Source organism: Otolemur garnettii, unplaced genomic scaffold, assembly GCF_000181295.1.
Source record: "Otolemur garnettii isolate 467f Iridium unplaced genomic scaffold, OtoGar3 scaffold00025, whole genome shotgun sequence".
In the NCBI taxonomy this organism is placed as follows: domain Eukaryota; kingdom Metazoa; phylum Chordata; class Mammalia; order Primates; family Galagidae; genus Otolemur; species Otolemur garnettii.
The window spans coordinates 16,379,794-16,395,404 of record NW_003852420.1 but is presented as its reverse complement, the minus strand read 5'-3'; the positions used below and the strand labels follow the sequence as shown (position 1 = coordinate 16,395,404).

The window sequence follows — 15,611 nt, the reverse complement described above, 5'->3', positions numbered from 1 at the left end:
GTGATGCCATGGCACTCTACCCAGGGGGATAGCTTGAGGCTCCATCTCAAAAAAAAAAAAAGGCTACCATTATTCTATCACTACTAATGATTAACATCTAAAGTCCTCCATATGGCATCCACTCAGCCTACATATTCTTCCCTCAATGTTCCATTTCAGATTTATCTTTACACTCAAACCTCCAACTCTCTTCCATGAATCCCATGATTTTGTAGTATATAACTACTCAACATTTCCCTAAAGAAGACATCATGTGACACAACTCCAAGTGAATCCTTTCCTCTTGTCCAAACTACCTATTTTCTTCTGCTAAGGATAATCAAATTGTTAAGTAGGGATAAGGAGAAGAAGAACAGATGGCATTAAGAAATGCTTTGTCTACTATAAGAAACAAATTGACCAGAGGGGACTTCCAAGGGGAACAGATGCCTTAACCAGGGGGTCTTCAAGGACCGAACAGATGTTCAGTTTATGATAGGGAGTCTCCAAGGACTGACCAACCAGAAAGAGGTGGTGAGTCCACAAAGTGGAGATATGGCCAAGATCACAAAAAGGGGTCTTTGGAGCATGTGTACAAAGTGATACTCAAGTGACCTGCCCTCATTAGCATGGTAAAAATCACAGCCCCCTTACACTATTGACAGTTCACAAATGCCATGGCAACTGTGGGACGCTAAGGTCAGGAAAGGGGTGGGGGGTTTCCATTCTAAGAAAATTTATAAATATTTCACCCCCAGCTTAGCAAATTATTAGGGATTAACATAAAAGGATAGACCATAACCCCAGGGGGGCTGCTATTCCTTGTTGGAGCAATCCACTCTCTACTGTCTTTAAGAGTGTATTACACTTTCTATACTCTGTCTTTAAACTCAGGGTCTTTTCCACTCACAGATATGTTCTTTCTCTTTGGAACGTCCTGTTTGCTTAATAAATATTGGCACTTTGCCTGCTTGGTCTGTTTATTTGCTCCACTGACTCAGTACCAGTAACCATCCTTCAGTACTAGGGACCAAGAACCAGGGAACACAAACCTGACATTTAGTACAAAAAACCTGACAAAATGTTCTTTATGAAGGATTCTTATCTAATCCTTAAAACCTAGTTTTATATCTTGAAAACTCCATGGTCCTAGGCAAGCTAGTTAAATTATCTAAAGTTTCTTTATTGATAAAAGGGACGATAATAATGTCTATGTAATAAGATTAGGACTATATGTGACAAGTAAAAAGTACACAGTACATTATTTTTAGTAAAATATCACAAGCATGAAAAAGCAAGTATCCAGAGTACTCAATACTGAGATCAACATACAAATAACTATACATCCACAGAAGAAACATGATTAAATTCAAGTGAGGGGGAGAGGAGAGGAGGGAAAGGAGTGAGAAAAGAGAGTTACCTAACTGGGCACAATGGAAGTATATACAGCATTATCCCCTGGGTCAAGGCCTCAACTACAACTTGAACTTTGCCTACTAAATGCAAACAATGTAACCTAATTGTTTGTACCCTCATATTAATCTGAAATAAAATTAACTAAAACAAAGTGAATGAGCTTCCAAAAAAAAATCCCAAATTATAGCTATTATTACTCCTATTGCTACTACAAATTGATCACTCTCCTCGTGTCTCTTCAAGTATTTCCTATATACTGCTAGCACATTGTTTATAACGTATTTTAGTTTGCATATTTGGTAGCAACTTACCACCTTGCAAATATTACATGAGGTTTAGAAAAGGAACTAGATTATAAAGCAATAGTGACATACAGATGACTTAATTATAATTTTTCACATATTAAAATAATTCAGGCATTAGCATAAATATACAAAACTACTTATAAGTGAGTCTAGAAAATTTTACAGTTTCATTATATTATAAAAGAATGAGCCAAAGCAATAGCACATGTGTGTTACCCTAGCACTCTGTGAGGCCAAGGATGGAAGATTGCTTGAGCTCAGAAGTTCAAAACTAGCATGAGCAAGAGCAAGACCTCATCTCTAATAAAAATCAAAAAACTGTAGGATAAGCATAGGGTTAAAAGCGCTAGGCACTAAGGACAGAGTAATCTGGGAAAAAGCCAAGAATCACTGCTAACCATGAGTGCTGAAAACAATACTAGATACAGCAAACTGTCTCAGCCCTAAGTTATATATTAGCAGTGATAAGATTAAGCAAGACAGAAGTGCAGTAAATGGGCTATATTAGGAGTTCAAGCATGCAGCTAAAGAAAAACTACTTGCTTTGTAACCTTTATTCTCTCTTTGAAGCTTGCCACTGTACTGTATTTTCTTATGCCTGAGACTGGAATAAAAGCCAGTGAAGAATGTTGGGAGAGGCCACACCTTTGTTTCCTCTTGTGGAGTGTTTGCTGGTGTTGGCCCCCGGGGTCCCTCAGTTCAATGCAAATTGACTGAGTAGGTGTTTCACTTGCATCAAATCACACTGACAAAAAAGACAGAAAAGTTGCAAGGTAGTATAGTAGGTACCTGTAGTTTCTGCTTCTCAGGAGGCTGAGGCAAGAGGAATGCATGACTCTAGGAGTTTGAGGTTGGTATGAGCTAGGCTGACACTATGCTATTCTAAGCTGGGCAAAAGAGTAAGGCTCTATTTCAAAAAAAGGAAATAAGCTCAGTGCCCGTAGCTCAGTGGACAGGGCGCTGGCCACATACACTGGGGCTGGCGGGTTTGAACTCAGCCCAGGGCTGCTAAACAACAATGACAACTACAACGAAAAAATAACTGGGCATTATGGTGGGTGCCTATAGTCCCAGCTACTTGGGAGGCTGAGGCAAGAGAATTGCTTGAGCCCAAGAGTTGGAGGTTGCTGTGAGCTGTGACGCCATAGCACCTAGTGAGGGTGACATAGTGAGACTATGTCTCAATAAATAAATAAATAAATAATTGGAAAAAAGTAAATGTATGAACAGAGAACTACTGAATCCTCCCTTTGTTGTCTTTATTTGTGTATTTTGATATAATGGCAGACAGTCATTTTAGATGGTTAGGTACAACGATGTGCCAATTAATTTTTTCTATTTTACAGCTTCAGTCTTTTCATCTGAGGGGTTTGATATGAAAGAAAACAATGCAAATGTTCAAATTTACATCAGAGAGAAAGAATGGGAGGGAAAGGAGGCATTTAGGCTCACTGCTATAGAGAACCACTGTTACCAATGACATGTCACTTTCCTGAAGTGTTCTTAAGAACAAAGGGCTGAGAATCATTGCCTAGAATCATATTTTCTAAATTATGTCAAAAGGTTAAAAATATTTAGCATCAGCAGTGCCCTCAGCACAGAGGGCAACATAGTGAGACTGTCTCCAAAAAAAAAAAAAAAAACACAAAAAAACACAAAATGGTAGAGTGCTGTTGCATTACAGCTCACAGCAACCTCAAACTCTTGGGCTTAAGCAATTCTCTTGCCTCAGCCTCCTAAGTAAGTGGGACTCTAGGCGCCTGCCACAATACCCGGTTATTTTTTTTGTTGCAGTTGTTTAGCTGGCCTGGGAGGGTTCGAACTTCCCACTCTTGGTGTATGTGGCTGGCACCAGTAACCACTGCGCTACGGGCACAGAGCCATGGAATTTTAAAGAAGAATTTTAAATGCCACCTTTGAAATTCTTTCTTTCTTTCTTTTTTTAGAGACAGAGTCTTACTTTGTTGCCCTCGGTAGAGTGCTGTGGCATCACAGCTCTTAGAAACCTCCTGCTCTTGGGCTAAGGTGATTCTCTTGCCTCAGCCTCCCGAGTAGCTGGGACTACACGCATCCACCACAATGCCCGGCTATTTTTTGTTGCAGTTTGGCCAGGTCAGGGTTTGAACCTGCCACCCTCAGTATATGGGGCTGGCTCCCTACTCAATGAGACACAGGTACTGCCCTGAAATTCTTTCTTTTTGGATATTGAATAAACTTAAGTTAAATACAATAATTTCATAAAAAATACTGTCATTTGTTGGCAGCAAGAAATAGATATATGAAACCTTAAAGAGTACCTTCTGATTAATAACAGAATTTACTACAATGTTTGAGCCATGGAAGATGTGTAGTGAAGAATTAAGGATCCTAAGAGAGGGCTGGCTTTTGCACTTTAGCTACTAGGTAGTATATTTAAGTCCCTAGAATGTCCTGCCTATTAGGAGTTTGCCCAGGGGTTTTGATTACTAGACAGTCAATGGTGTGATTTATGACGGAGGCTTCAGGACATGCCATAGAAGTTCCAACTTCTGGAGAAACTAGACACTAAAGGTCAGCCAACAACCAACCAGAAAGGGCTTGAGATAAAAGGTAGCCAAGAAGGTAGTATGTAGTGATTAAATACCACGAAAACTATGAATACCAGAGACTTCCCTGGTTGACCATTACTCAACATCGATGTTTAGCGTCCCATAACAATGCTGGGTATTTGAAATCCTCCCAGACTCTGCCCTATACATCTGTTCCTTCTGTTGGTTCTAATTTGTATCCTTTCACTATAATAAATACAATTGTGTAATGGGTTTCAGTAAGTTCTGATATTTCTAGTGAATTATCATACCCGAAAGTGGTTGTAAGGATCCTCCAAATTATAGGCAGTTGGTCTGAAATGAGTGGTGGCTGATGTTTGAAGTAAGGACAATCTTACGGAGGACTACACGCCTCTGACTGTACAGCCTGTCAAATCCTTGCAGAAAAGAATGCTCCCGCAGTCCAATAAAAGCATAGTATTACAGACTGTTATGAATTGAACTGTGTCCTCTTCCAAATGCCCGGCTATTTTTTTGTTGTTGTTTAGCAGGCCTGGGCTGGATTTGAACCCACCACCTCTGGCATATGGGGCCAGCGCCGTACCATTTGAGCCACAGGCGCTGCCCCTGAATATTTGGAATAATTAAGTGTATTCTCATTTTCCAGTGAGGTTTTTTCCTTATATTCAAGAAACTTTCAAGTTTTCCATTATATAAAAGTAATATAAATTTTTTTCTCTTTCTAAAGTATGTAGGTGATTAATGTTTAATGCCTTTGGCAAAAGAACATATAACTTTGGTTTCTTTTTGTTTTTTTTTTGTTTTGAGACAGAGCCTCAAGCTGTCCCCTGGGTAGAGTGCTGTGGCATCATAGCTCACAGAAACCTCCAACTCCTGGCTCAAGCGAGTCTCCTGCCTCAGTCTCCCAAGTAGCTGGGACCACAGGTGCCTGCCACAACACCTGGCCATTTTTTTTTCGGTTGCAGCCATCATTGTTGTTTGGTGGGCCCAGGCTGGATTTGAAGCCACCACCTTAGGTGTATGTGGCTGGCGCCTTAGCCACTTGAGCCACAGGCGCCGAGCCAGAACATATAACTTTGATCTTTGCAATAGAGTCAGAAATAAAGTACAATTTTTGAAAGATTATATATACACTAGTAACTAAACGGTCTTACCCCTGACTTCTGGGGTCTTCCCACTGTGTAATTCGAGTGTTGTGGTTGACAAAATATACTCTTCCATTGCTATCCGTCCTCTTCTCTTTAAAAAAAAGAAAAAAAAAAGTATTAGCATAGTCTTATTCCCCAACATAAAATAAAATGATCTGAGTTAATCTTTTTCTCACCGTGCTGTTGATTTTATACTTTTTAAATCATTGCTTTAAAAGGTTTAATTTCTTCTTTGACTTCTTTTTCTTTAAAGAGATGGGGTCTCACTCTGTCTTCCAGCTAGAGTGCAGTGGTGTGATCATAGCTCACTGCAGCTTGAGTTCCGAGGCTCAAACAATCCTCCCACCTTACCATTTTGAGAAGCTTGGGCTACAGATACATGCAACCACGCCACCAGGCTCATTAAAAAAAAAAAACAAAAAAAACCAAAACTATGGCTTGAAGGAGTAGAGCACCAGCCCCATATACTGGAGGTGGCAGGTTCAAACCTGGCCCTGGTCAAAAACTGCAAAAAAAAAAAAAAAGTATATATAGTAGAGACAGTGGTCTCACTGTGTTGCCGAGGTTGGTCTTGAATTCCTAGCCTCAAGCAATCCTCCTGCCTCAGCAGCCCAAAGTTCTAGGATCACAGGTGTAAGCCACCGTGCCTGGCCTATTCTTTGACTATTAAAGGCACATACCTACACAAGTTATAGAAGTATCATTATGTCATAAAAGCTGAATAGACTTTATCTGTAATGGCCTGCCCATGAGATCTTTTTGCTCAATCCAACCAAAAGCAGCAAGGATAACTAACAGTTCTTTAGCTTTTTACACATGACTTTATTTAATTCTTAATAGCCCCAGGGGTAGGCAATTTTATTTTTATCCTGAAGATAAGAAAACTTAGGTTACAGGATCTATCTGAAACATCAGAATTAAGTAGCTGAGACGGAAACTTGAATCTCTATTCAGGAATTTTTCCCATATCACATCAACTCATTTCTTTTTCTTTCTTTTTTGTTTTTGTTTTGGAAACAGAGTCTCATTCTGTTGCCCTGGGTAGAGTGCTATGGCATCATAATTCACAGCAACCTCAAACTCTTGCTTCAGCCTCCCAAGTAGCAGGGACTACTGGTACCTGCTACAGTGACCAGTTAGTTTTTCTATTTTTAGTAGAGACAGGGTCTTGCTCTTGCTCAGGCTGGTCTCAAACTCCTGAGCTCAAGCAAGCCACCTCCCTTGGTCTCCCAGAGTGCTGAGATTATAGTTATGAGCCACCATGTTCAGCTAAACTTATTTTTTAAAGTATAATTAAGGAACATAACTTAATTGCTTCTTTAGTATATAGCAGGCATTGTCCAACTAGGAAAGACATCATTTCTTTTAAAATATACCCTGTTCCTTAATATACACAATTCCAAAATCCTAAGTATCTATTGTACCTTTTTTTTTTTTGGAGACAGAGTCTCATTTTGTTGCCCTTGGTAGAGTGCTATGGCATCACAGCTCACAGCAACCTCCAACTCTTGGACTTAAGCGATTCTCTTGTTTCAGACTCCCAAGTAGCTGGGACTACAGGTGCCCGCCACAACGCTCAGCTATTTTTTTTGGTTGTAGTTGTCACTGTTGTTTGATTATAGCTGTCATTATTGTTTGGGTCCAAGCTGGATTCAAACCCGCCAGCTCTGGTATATGTGGCTGGCGCTCTATCCACTTGAGCTACAGGTGCCCAGCCTATTGCAACTTTCTAATACAAGGGCGGGGCAGCAGGGCTAAGTTCTCTAATTAAAGCATCTAAAGCTATTATTTATTTCTCACCTGCTCTTTGCTTTAGGATTCTCCTTGTTTTCTCATGCCCACTCTATGATATTTCCCACTTTCCTGAGTTTTCTCCATTAAGGTTTAAAAGATATGGCTATCATTTTCTCTTTTAATAACCAAATCAAACTGCTTTGACATTTTTGTATTTAGTTCTGCTATCTTTGAACTACTGACATTTTTACTCCATTACTAATTAATTTTTCAAAAGATAAGACTCTGTATCTGAATTTTTTCATTTGGTCAACATGTCTCAAAATGAGTAACTGATGTATCATAGAACAGGTTTAAACGATTTAAAAGCATAGTTTCTAAGAATCAGTAATTTTCAATCAAAGTTAAAATTGAAGCCATGCTGACAAAGTTAATTTTTACTTCTATTTTATACCTATTTTTTAAATAACACTTACTTAGATTCTTTGAATCTTTACTTAGCAAGATATTAAAGGATGAGTCTTAGGCCAAATGACAGCCTTCTCCAGTTAGAATCTGGTAACAGTTATATTTCTGACTTTGATTCCAAGATTTCAAGAAGCAGTGATGGTATGGGTTATAATGGATATACTAGTATTACAATACAAACCCAATCCCAACATCTCAGCTACTTTCTACATCAGCTGAGCCTAAAATGGAAAAAATACTCCAAGTATGCATTAATATACAGAAAAACAAGACTATATCTCATGACACAAGCTGAATATTAACATAGGCTTTTCTGGTCAAGGCATGGTTGAGTGCAGGAATATGTCACCAATTTTAAGGCTGTATCTAAAATGCAAATAACCAGCCATAGTGCTATGGCTTGCACTTGTTATATACCAGCAAGGTCAATTCATGCCTTGGTAGTTGCATTAAATTAAAAATTTTTAATTCCAGCCTGAGCAAAAGAAAGATCCTATCTCTACTAGCCTTAGAGAGTGCCTGTAGTCCCAGAACTACTCAGGAGGTTGAGGCAAGAGCAACTCTTGAGTCCAAGAGTTTGAAGCTGCTGTGACCTATGATGCCACTGCACTCTACTCAGAGTAACAGTAAGATTGTATCTCAAATAAATAAATAAATGATAAATAAAATAAAAATTTTAACTTATCTATAGAATCTAGAATTGTCTTTTTTATTCAAATCATTTTTAAAGATAATTCTTATAACCTGAAATTAATATCCTAAGTGCACAGCTGAGCATATGTCTACCTTTTATCTGCCATGTAAGTTTAATTTTCAGGGCCAGAGCTTTTTCTTTCAGGAGCTAACCTAAGGCAAGACAAAGTTAATAGCAAATTTGTTTCCCATTTATGTTCTATGTATATACTGCTGATATCAGTATTTCTTGGACAAGGTGGTGTAAAATAGAAAGTTTCAAAGGTGGACACATAAACTGAAGGCTCATCTACTTAATGATAAGAAGCACTTCATTGAAAAATCACATGATAAACAATACTTAAATTATTGAACATCAAACCTGAATGCATATCAGAATACTTTGACTTGATCAATACAACAGTAAAAACCAGAAGCTTCTTGTTGTTCTATGTATTCTTTCATACTAACTATGAAAACAAGAAAATATACTTGATGGGTAAACCAGCTATACAAAGCCCCATTAAACTACTTTGTTGAACCAAAGGCATTCTTGGTTCTCCAGCCTATCTATAGTCAATTGCTTTCAACGTTACTCAGTAGTGTTAGCAGAATCTATCTTGGTACAAATGTTTCCTGACAAGACTATATCACTTTCTGAATTTACTACAGTATCAGGAAATGTCTTCAGTTCTTTGAGATAAAACTCTATCTGGTCCCATAATTGGCTTTATTTTGCTGTTTTCCATACTCTATATTCTCCTTTGCTTCCATGCAAAACTGTTTCTATATTGCCATCTCTATTCTGGAAACTGGATATAGAACTGTGACTATTACATAAAACTACACAACAGAACCTGGTAGTGTAGGTCCATTTCAAAGTTTAGTAATAAAACTTTAGTAACTAAAGTACCAAATATACTCAATAACGTGCTTCATGATATAGGGTATCTCTCACAAGTTTTCCTTTAGCGGTTCTATCAGATAATGCCAATTTACCTAAACTCTGAACTATGGTCTAGAAGAACCAATGTGATCACAATTTCTTAATCTATTTATTTTTAAATGATTATTACTGACAGGACATTACAAAAACTATACAGAGTCTTATGTACTCTTCAACCAGTTTACTCCAAAGATAACATCTTCTATAGTTATGTGTTACATTGTACAGTAATGTACTGTACAGTACTGAAACCATGAAATGATACTGATCCATTAATGTTAACTATAACTACACAGAGTCTTATGTACTCTTCAACCAGTTTACTCCAAGATAACATCTTCTATAGTTATGTGTTACACTGTATAGTACACTACTGAAACCATGAAATGACACTGGTCCATTAATGTTAACTACAAACCTTGTTTAATTTTCATTACTTTACAAAACTGAATTAATTTATGTGAATATAAGCTTCTATGCATATCTATGCCATGTACAGATTGATGTGATCACACTACAAGCAAGACATAGAACCATTCCATCATCATGTAAGAACCTGTGTTACTTCTTACATTTGTACTCACCTCCCACAAACACTGTCTCCTGACAATTACTAATCTGTTCTGCATCTATGGTTTTATCCTTCTGAGAATGTTATATAAACTGAATCATATAGTATGTAATCTTTTGAGATGGATTTTCATCACTAAGCATAATCCCTTGAGGTTTACCCAGATTACTATATTTCCTTTTTATTGCTGAATGATCAATATTTTAAAAATAATTCTAACTTATAATAAAAGTGTTTTGTAGTAAAAGAGTTGATATAGAATGTTTGTAGAATGTAATGCCTATTAAGTACTCTGAATTAAACTGACATAGCCAAAAAACATCCCAGATAATCAAATACAGGCAGGGTATTGTCCATAAATATTTGATTTTTTAAATAACTGAAAAATAAATAAATTTTTAAAACATAGACTAAAAAAATGACAGAAAAGAATTCAATTACTTACCCCATCCATGTGGCAAAGGACCAAGGGGATCAAATTCCTTATTTTGTGATGGAGCAAACAAATCTTGATTCTAAAAAGAATCAAAAAGTTGTTATACATAAGCAGATTACTTATGTAATGGAGGCCAACTGTGAGTTCTGATTTGCCTTCCCTGGCCATGCACAACATAACACATCTTATACAGTTCACATCTTAGAGAAGTGTCAGACGATTACGGATAAATGTCAATGTACTTTTTAGTTTGCTGGACTTAAAGAAAACCTTTATAAACATTGTCTAACATTTAAAATTATTTAAAATTAAAATAATGCAAATACATAATCCTTACTCCCCAAATGACCAGTTTTTCCTTTTTGCTATAAATTGTACTACATCAATAATATAAAAATTAGAAAGTATATAACCCCTCATAATCACTTATTATACCAGTACACAGTCATCAGATAGCTGAGAAAAATCTTGCATGTGTAACTTGAAAACTTAAGATCACATATAGAACATGAAACACACAAAAAAAAAATGAGAAGAGAGTAGTGGGAGCACGAAGATCAAGCTGTCAGATGAGTAAAAGGAAAGAATTCCAGATGTTAATGAGCCTACTATATGGAACACTTCTTAAAAGTTCTGTTTGCAATTAGCACACTGGTGGAAAGGAAGGTTTGGCTAGACAAAAGGAAAGCAGGAGTCAACCTTTGGAAAAAGAATCGAAAGTCATTCTGACTCTGTGTAGGAATAATGACTGTTTTGGTTTATACAGTCATTTATTTATACAAACCAAAATAAGTAATCAAGTAGAGATAATTATGTGATCGCTCAGTAAGACTTGGTGATGTCCTTTCTTCTTCAGTTAAGAGAAACAGAGTCCAATGCTTTAAAAATAATTTTGTTGTGGAAAATAAAAACAAGTAAAATAGGACCATGAAATTCATATACCCAGCACCAAGATCCAACATTTATCAAGACTTTGCTACCTTTCTTTACCTATCTGTTTTCCCCCTGCTTTTTGTTAAAGCAAAAATCAAACATCATTTCACCCCTATATGTTTTAGTACACCTCTCTAAAATCTGTGAACACTTACTGACATAATCAGAATCTCATTATCACAACTAGCAAAGAATCAAAGTTAATTTACCACCCAATACGTCATTCGTAATTAAATGCCAATAGCTTATGTGTTAAAATGAGGATCCAAAGGTCTCATGCACGGTTTTTTGTTTTTTTTTGAGACAGAGTCTCAAGCTGTCCCCCTGGGGAGAGTGCTGTGGCATCACAACTCACAGCAACCTCCAACTCCTGGGCTCAAGCGACTCTCCTGTCTCCGCCTCCCAAGTAGCTGGGACCACAGGCGTCCGCCACAATGCCTGGCTATTTTTTTGGTTGCAGCCATCACTGTTGTTTGGCGGGCCGGGCTGGATTCGAACCCGCCAACTTAGGTGTATGTGGCTGGCACCTTAGCCACTTGAGCCACAGGCGCTGAGCCCTCATGCACGTTTGATTCCATCTCTCTCTCTTTTTTTTAATGATAGCTGTGTACATTAATGCAATCCTGGGGTACAGTGTGGTGTTTTCATATACCATTTGAAATATTTTCATCAAACTGGTTAACGTAGCCTTCATGTCATTTTCTTAGTTATTGTGTTAAGACGTTAATATTCTACTTTTATAAAGATTCACTTGTACCCTTATACCCAGACTCTCAAGTCTGAATCCAGAGTGGCTCTTCCACTGTCTCTTTTTGTTTCCTTTTTCCCCTATGTCACTGATATCTCTATTTACAAAAACTGATTGAAATCGACTAAGAGATATTCTATTTCTGATTTAACAGCTCTTGGAAGATAGAGCTGTGAAAAACTGGCCTTGCTCCTAACAGACAATTATGAAAAGGAGAGAAAGAAGGAAGGACAGCAGGAAATACCACAAAAGATATGAGTCCACGTACTATAATGGTCTGAAAAGTCTGGCATATGACAAACCATACTAAAATTCTTTAAAATCCAAGCCTTACTCATTGGCTCTCTCTGCACAGATAAACTGGGGACATGCACAGTTAAGCCATGGGCTAGCAAAAGCCACTGTACAGAGTTTCCTCATCAATCATATCCATTCTGAGATTAAAATTGCCAGGTGTATGAGTCAACTGCCTTGTAACAATGTTCGAAAAAACAGTGGTGGACAAAGACCCCTTTAAATACTCAACAAACAGATTATTTCTCAGTCACATCCCATCACACCATCATTTTTTAAGTAAACAGTATTAAGAAAGTTAAATTAATTCACTTCCATTCACATTTCTGGCCATGTTAATAGTAGTTCAAATAGGCTATTAAAATTCTATGTAATCTAGAACCATCCTACAACCAACAACAAGAATTTCAGAAGATAGGTCAGATTATTTTGGATTATAAAGGAAAAAAAAAGAACAAAGATGATATAAAAGCTGTAATTCAAAAGAAATTCCAAAAACAACGAGTACAAAATTGTTCAAGTTTATAAGAGTCAATACATACAGTAGCTATTTCAGAAATTTGCTAAAGCTGTCTTCAAAAGAAGATTTTGAAAGATTATATACTGCAAAAATGAGATAAAGAGTACATTTACAGTTGTGACTATGTAGGAGAGAAGAGATGAGAACATTTCTAAGCATCTAATTTGTGCCAAACATTAGAAAAATTACAGAATGCTCAAAAAAAAAAAAAAGAAAAAAGAAAAGAAAGGAAAAAGCAGAAGAAAAGAAACCCCACCAACCAAAAAAAGAAAAAAGAATCTCCTGAGGCAATTTTATATATAATCTATCTCCACATATATTTTTATAGATAAAGTAAATGAATCTTGATGAGGTTAAGTAACTTACTCAAAGTCATACAGAGAAAGTAACTGTGGAACCAGGATTCAAACCCAGATGTTTCTGACTCCAAAGCCCATACTCTTTCCACTGGACACTCATGTGGAAACTAGTTTTAAAGAAGGCAGGCAAACTAGGCATTCAAACCTTGAAGAAATTTGGCTAGGCATACCAAAGGTGATTATAATTTAGAAAGGAAGATGTAAAATAGCATAGAAATAAAATGAAGGGTAAGGGAGATCAGGGACAAAAATTAATTTCACCTCTAAAACAACTAGGAAGTAGAATATAGTTAACATCTTTCTAGAGAAAGTGGTAGAAAAATTTGTTATATGAAAGAAAGGTATTTTAATCATAACCAGGGAATAAAGAGAAAGCTGCTGATAAATGTGAATCTGTCCACATCACTGAGTGATAACCACTATGATGATAAGGTATAAAAAATAGGAATAAGGAAAAAAAGAAAAAAAGTAATGAATAGTGAGAACAGGAAAAATGAAAGGTGTTGTTTTATTCTAATAGAGTCTAACACAGTTGATAGTGATACAGTGGAGGGAAAGAGATGGCAATGGAGAGGGTTGGTCTTGAGCTCTTAAAGAACTGGTTTTCTTCAGTTTAAATTCTATGTGTTACTCAAATAAATCCATTGTGTTTGGCACAGAGAATGGAATTTCTCAGAATGCTACTTTTCTTTTATTACCAAAAAGATCTGTGGTGATACTTCATGATTTGAGAAATTATAAAATTCCTGGCCAGCTGCCATGGCGTATGCTTGTAATCCTAGACAAGGAGTTCAAAACCAGCCTGGGCAACATAATGAGATGCCATCTCCACAAAAGATAGACAGGCAGATAGATTTATTTATTTATTTATTTATTTATTCATCATTCATTCATTCATTCATTTTGAGACAGAATGTCATGGCATCATAGCTCATAGCAACATCAAACTCTTGGGCTCAAGCTATCCTCTTGCTTCAGCCCCCTGAATAGCTGGGACTACAGGTGCCTGCCACAATGCCAGGCTAGTTTTTAGAGACATAGTCTCGCTCTTGCTCAGGCTGGTCTCAAACTTGTGAGCTCAAGCAATCTACCTGTCTCGGCCTCCTAGAGTGCTGGGATTACAGGTGTGAGCCACCACACCCAGCCGAATTTTTGTTTTTTAAAATAGCCAGGCATGGTGGCACATAACTATAGTTCCAGCAACTTGGAAGGTTGAGACAGGAGAATTGTTTGAACCCAGGAGTATGAGGTTACAGCAAGCTATGATCAAGCCACTGCCCTCCAGCATGGGTGAGAGAGGGAGACCTTATCTCTTAAAAGAACACCAAAAAACAATCCACCCCCCCAAAAAACAAAAAGCCTGACACCCAAAATTCCTCAACAAAGCATTAATTTATTTGGGTGTATTTATCACTACTACTGCAATATTATTCTAAAGGAAAATAAATAAAATTTAAACTATTTTTTTTCCAGAAAGGAAATCTTTTCCTATTAATATAATTTTGAAGGCAGAATACTGTTTAGCAAACTCCTAAAAGGAATCAAATTTCTTCAGTTTCCCAGGATACCAAATAACTTATTAAGTAAGCTTCACATTTATTCATTCATTTTTGAGATAAGGTCTTGCCCTGTTACCCCAGCTTAAGTGCAGTGATATTATCATAGCTCACTGAAGTCTTCAATTCCTGGGCTCAAATGATCCTATCTCAGTCTCCCAAGTGGCTAGGACTATAGGCATGTACCATCTGGCTAATTTTTTTTTAATAAAGATGGGGTCTTCCTATGTTGCTCAGGTCAGTCTCCAACTCCTAAGTTTTAAATAAGCGATCCTCCCACTTCAGCCTCCCAAAATGCTGGGATTACTGGTGTTAACCACTATGCCCAGCAAAGCTTTATTGTTAAATGTTTAAAAGTGATTCAAATCTATCTTGGGCTCTGTACAACCTCTTAAGAGTGAGGTACTCTGAGACCCAAGTTTTCAAATGGGTCTGGTTAAGGCAGTACTAAGTTTAAGTTTGTTTTTTCTTTTTGGGACAGAGTTTGACTATGTTACCCTCAGTAGAGTGCCATGGTGTCACAACTTACAGCAACCTCAAACTCTTGGGCTCAAGCGATTCTCTTGCCTCAGTCTCCCAAGTAAATGGGACTACAGGAGCCCGCCACAACACCCGACCATTTTTTGTTGCAGTTGTCATTGTTGTTTAGCTGGCGGGGGCTGGGTTTGAACCCACCAACTTCAGTGTATATGGCTGGTGCTGTAACCACTATGCTACAGGCTCCAAGCCGAAATTTAAAATTGTTTTAATTCTTTTTACACTGCTTGCGTTTATTTTTACTACTCTTTTGTGCATGAATTTTAGGTTGTCCTAACTTCTTTTTTGTTTAAAATTCTTGACATTAACATCAAAAGGAAGTCAGACTTTTATTAAACTAGAAGATTAGATCCCATACACAGAATACTCCAAACAACTTAGCACAAACAACTTGGCAACTGGGTTGCCATCCTACCTGTACCTTCTTTTTAGTGCTTTAC

The 15,611-nt window shown here is 37.3% G+C and overlaps 1 protein-coding gene across 1 annotated transcript in view; it reads right to left on the bottom strand.

Annotated features, from left to right (window-relative positions):
- The window catches only part of LOC100958698 (E3 ubiquitin-protein ligase Itchy), a 47,486-nt gene extending 37,061 nt beyond the window's left edge, over positions 1-10,425 (bottom strand). Inside the window, exons 1-2 of the mRNA XM_023512141.1 lie at positions 10,234-10,425; positions 5,404-5,488 (exon numbers count right to left, since the gene is read on the bottom strand). The gene's annotated coding sequence lies outside the window, so the exon portion shown is untranslated. The remainder of the gene's footprint in view (positions 1-5,403; positions 5,489-10,233) is intronic.
- Between the last annotated feature and the right edge of the window lie 5,186 nt (positions 10,426-15,611).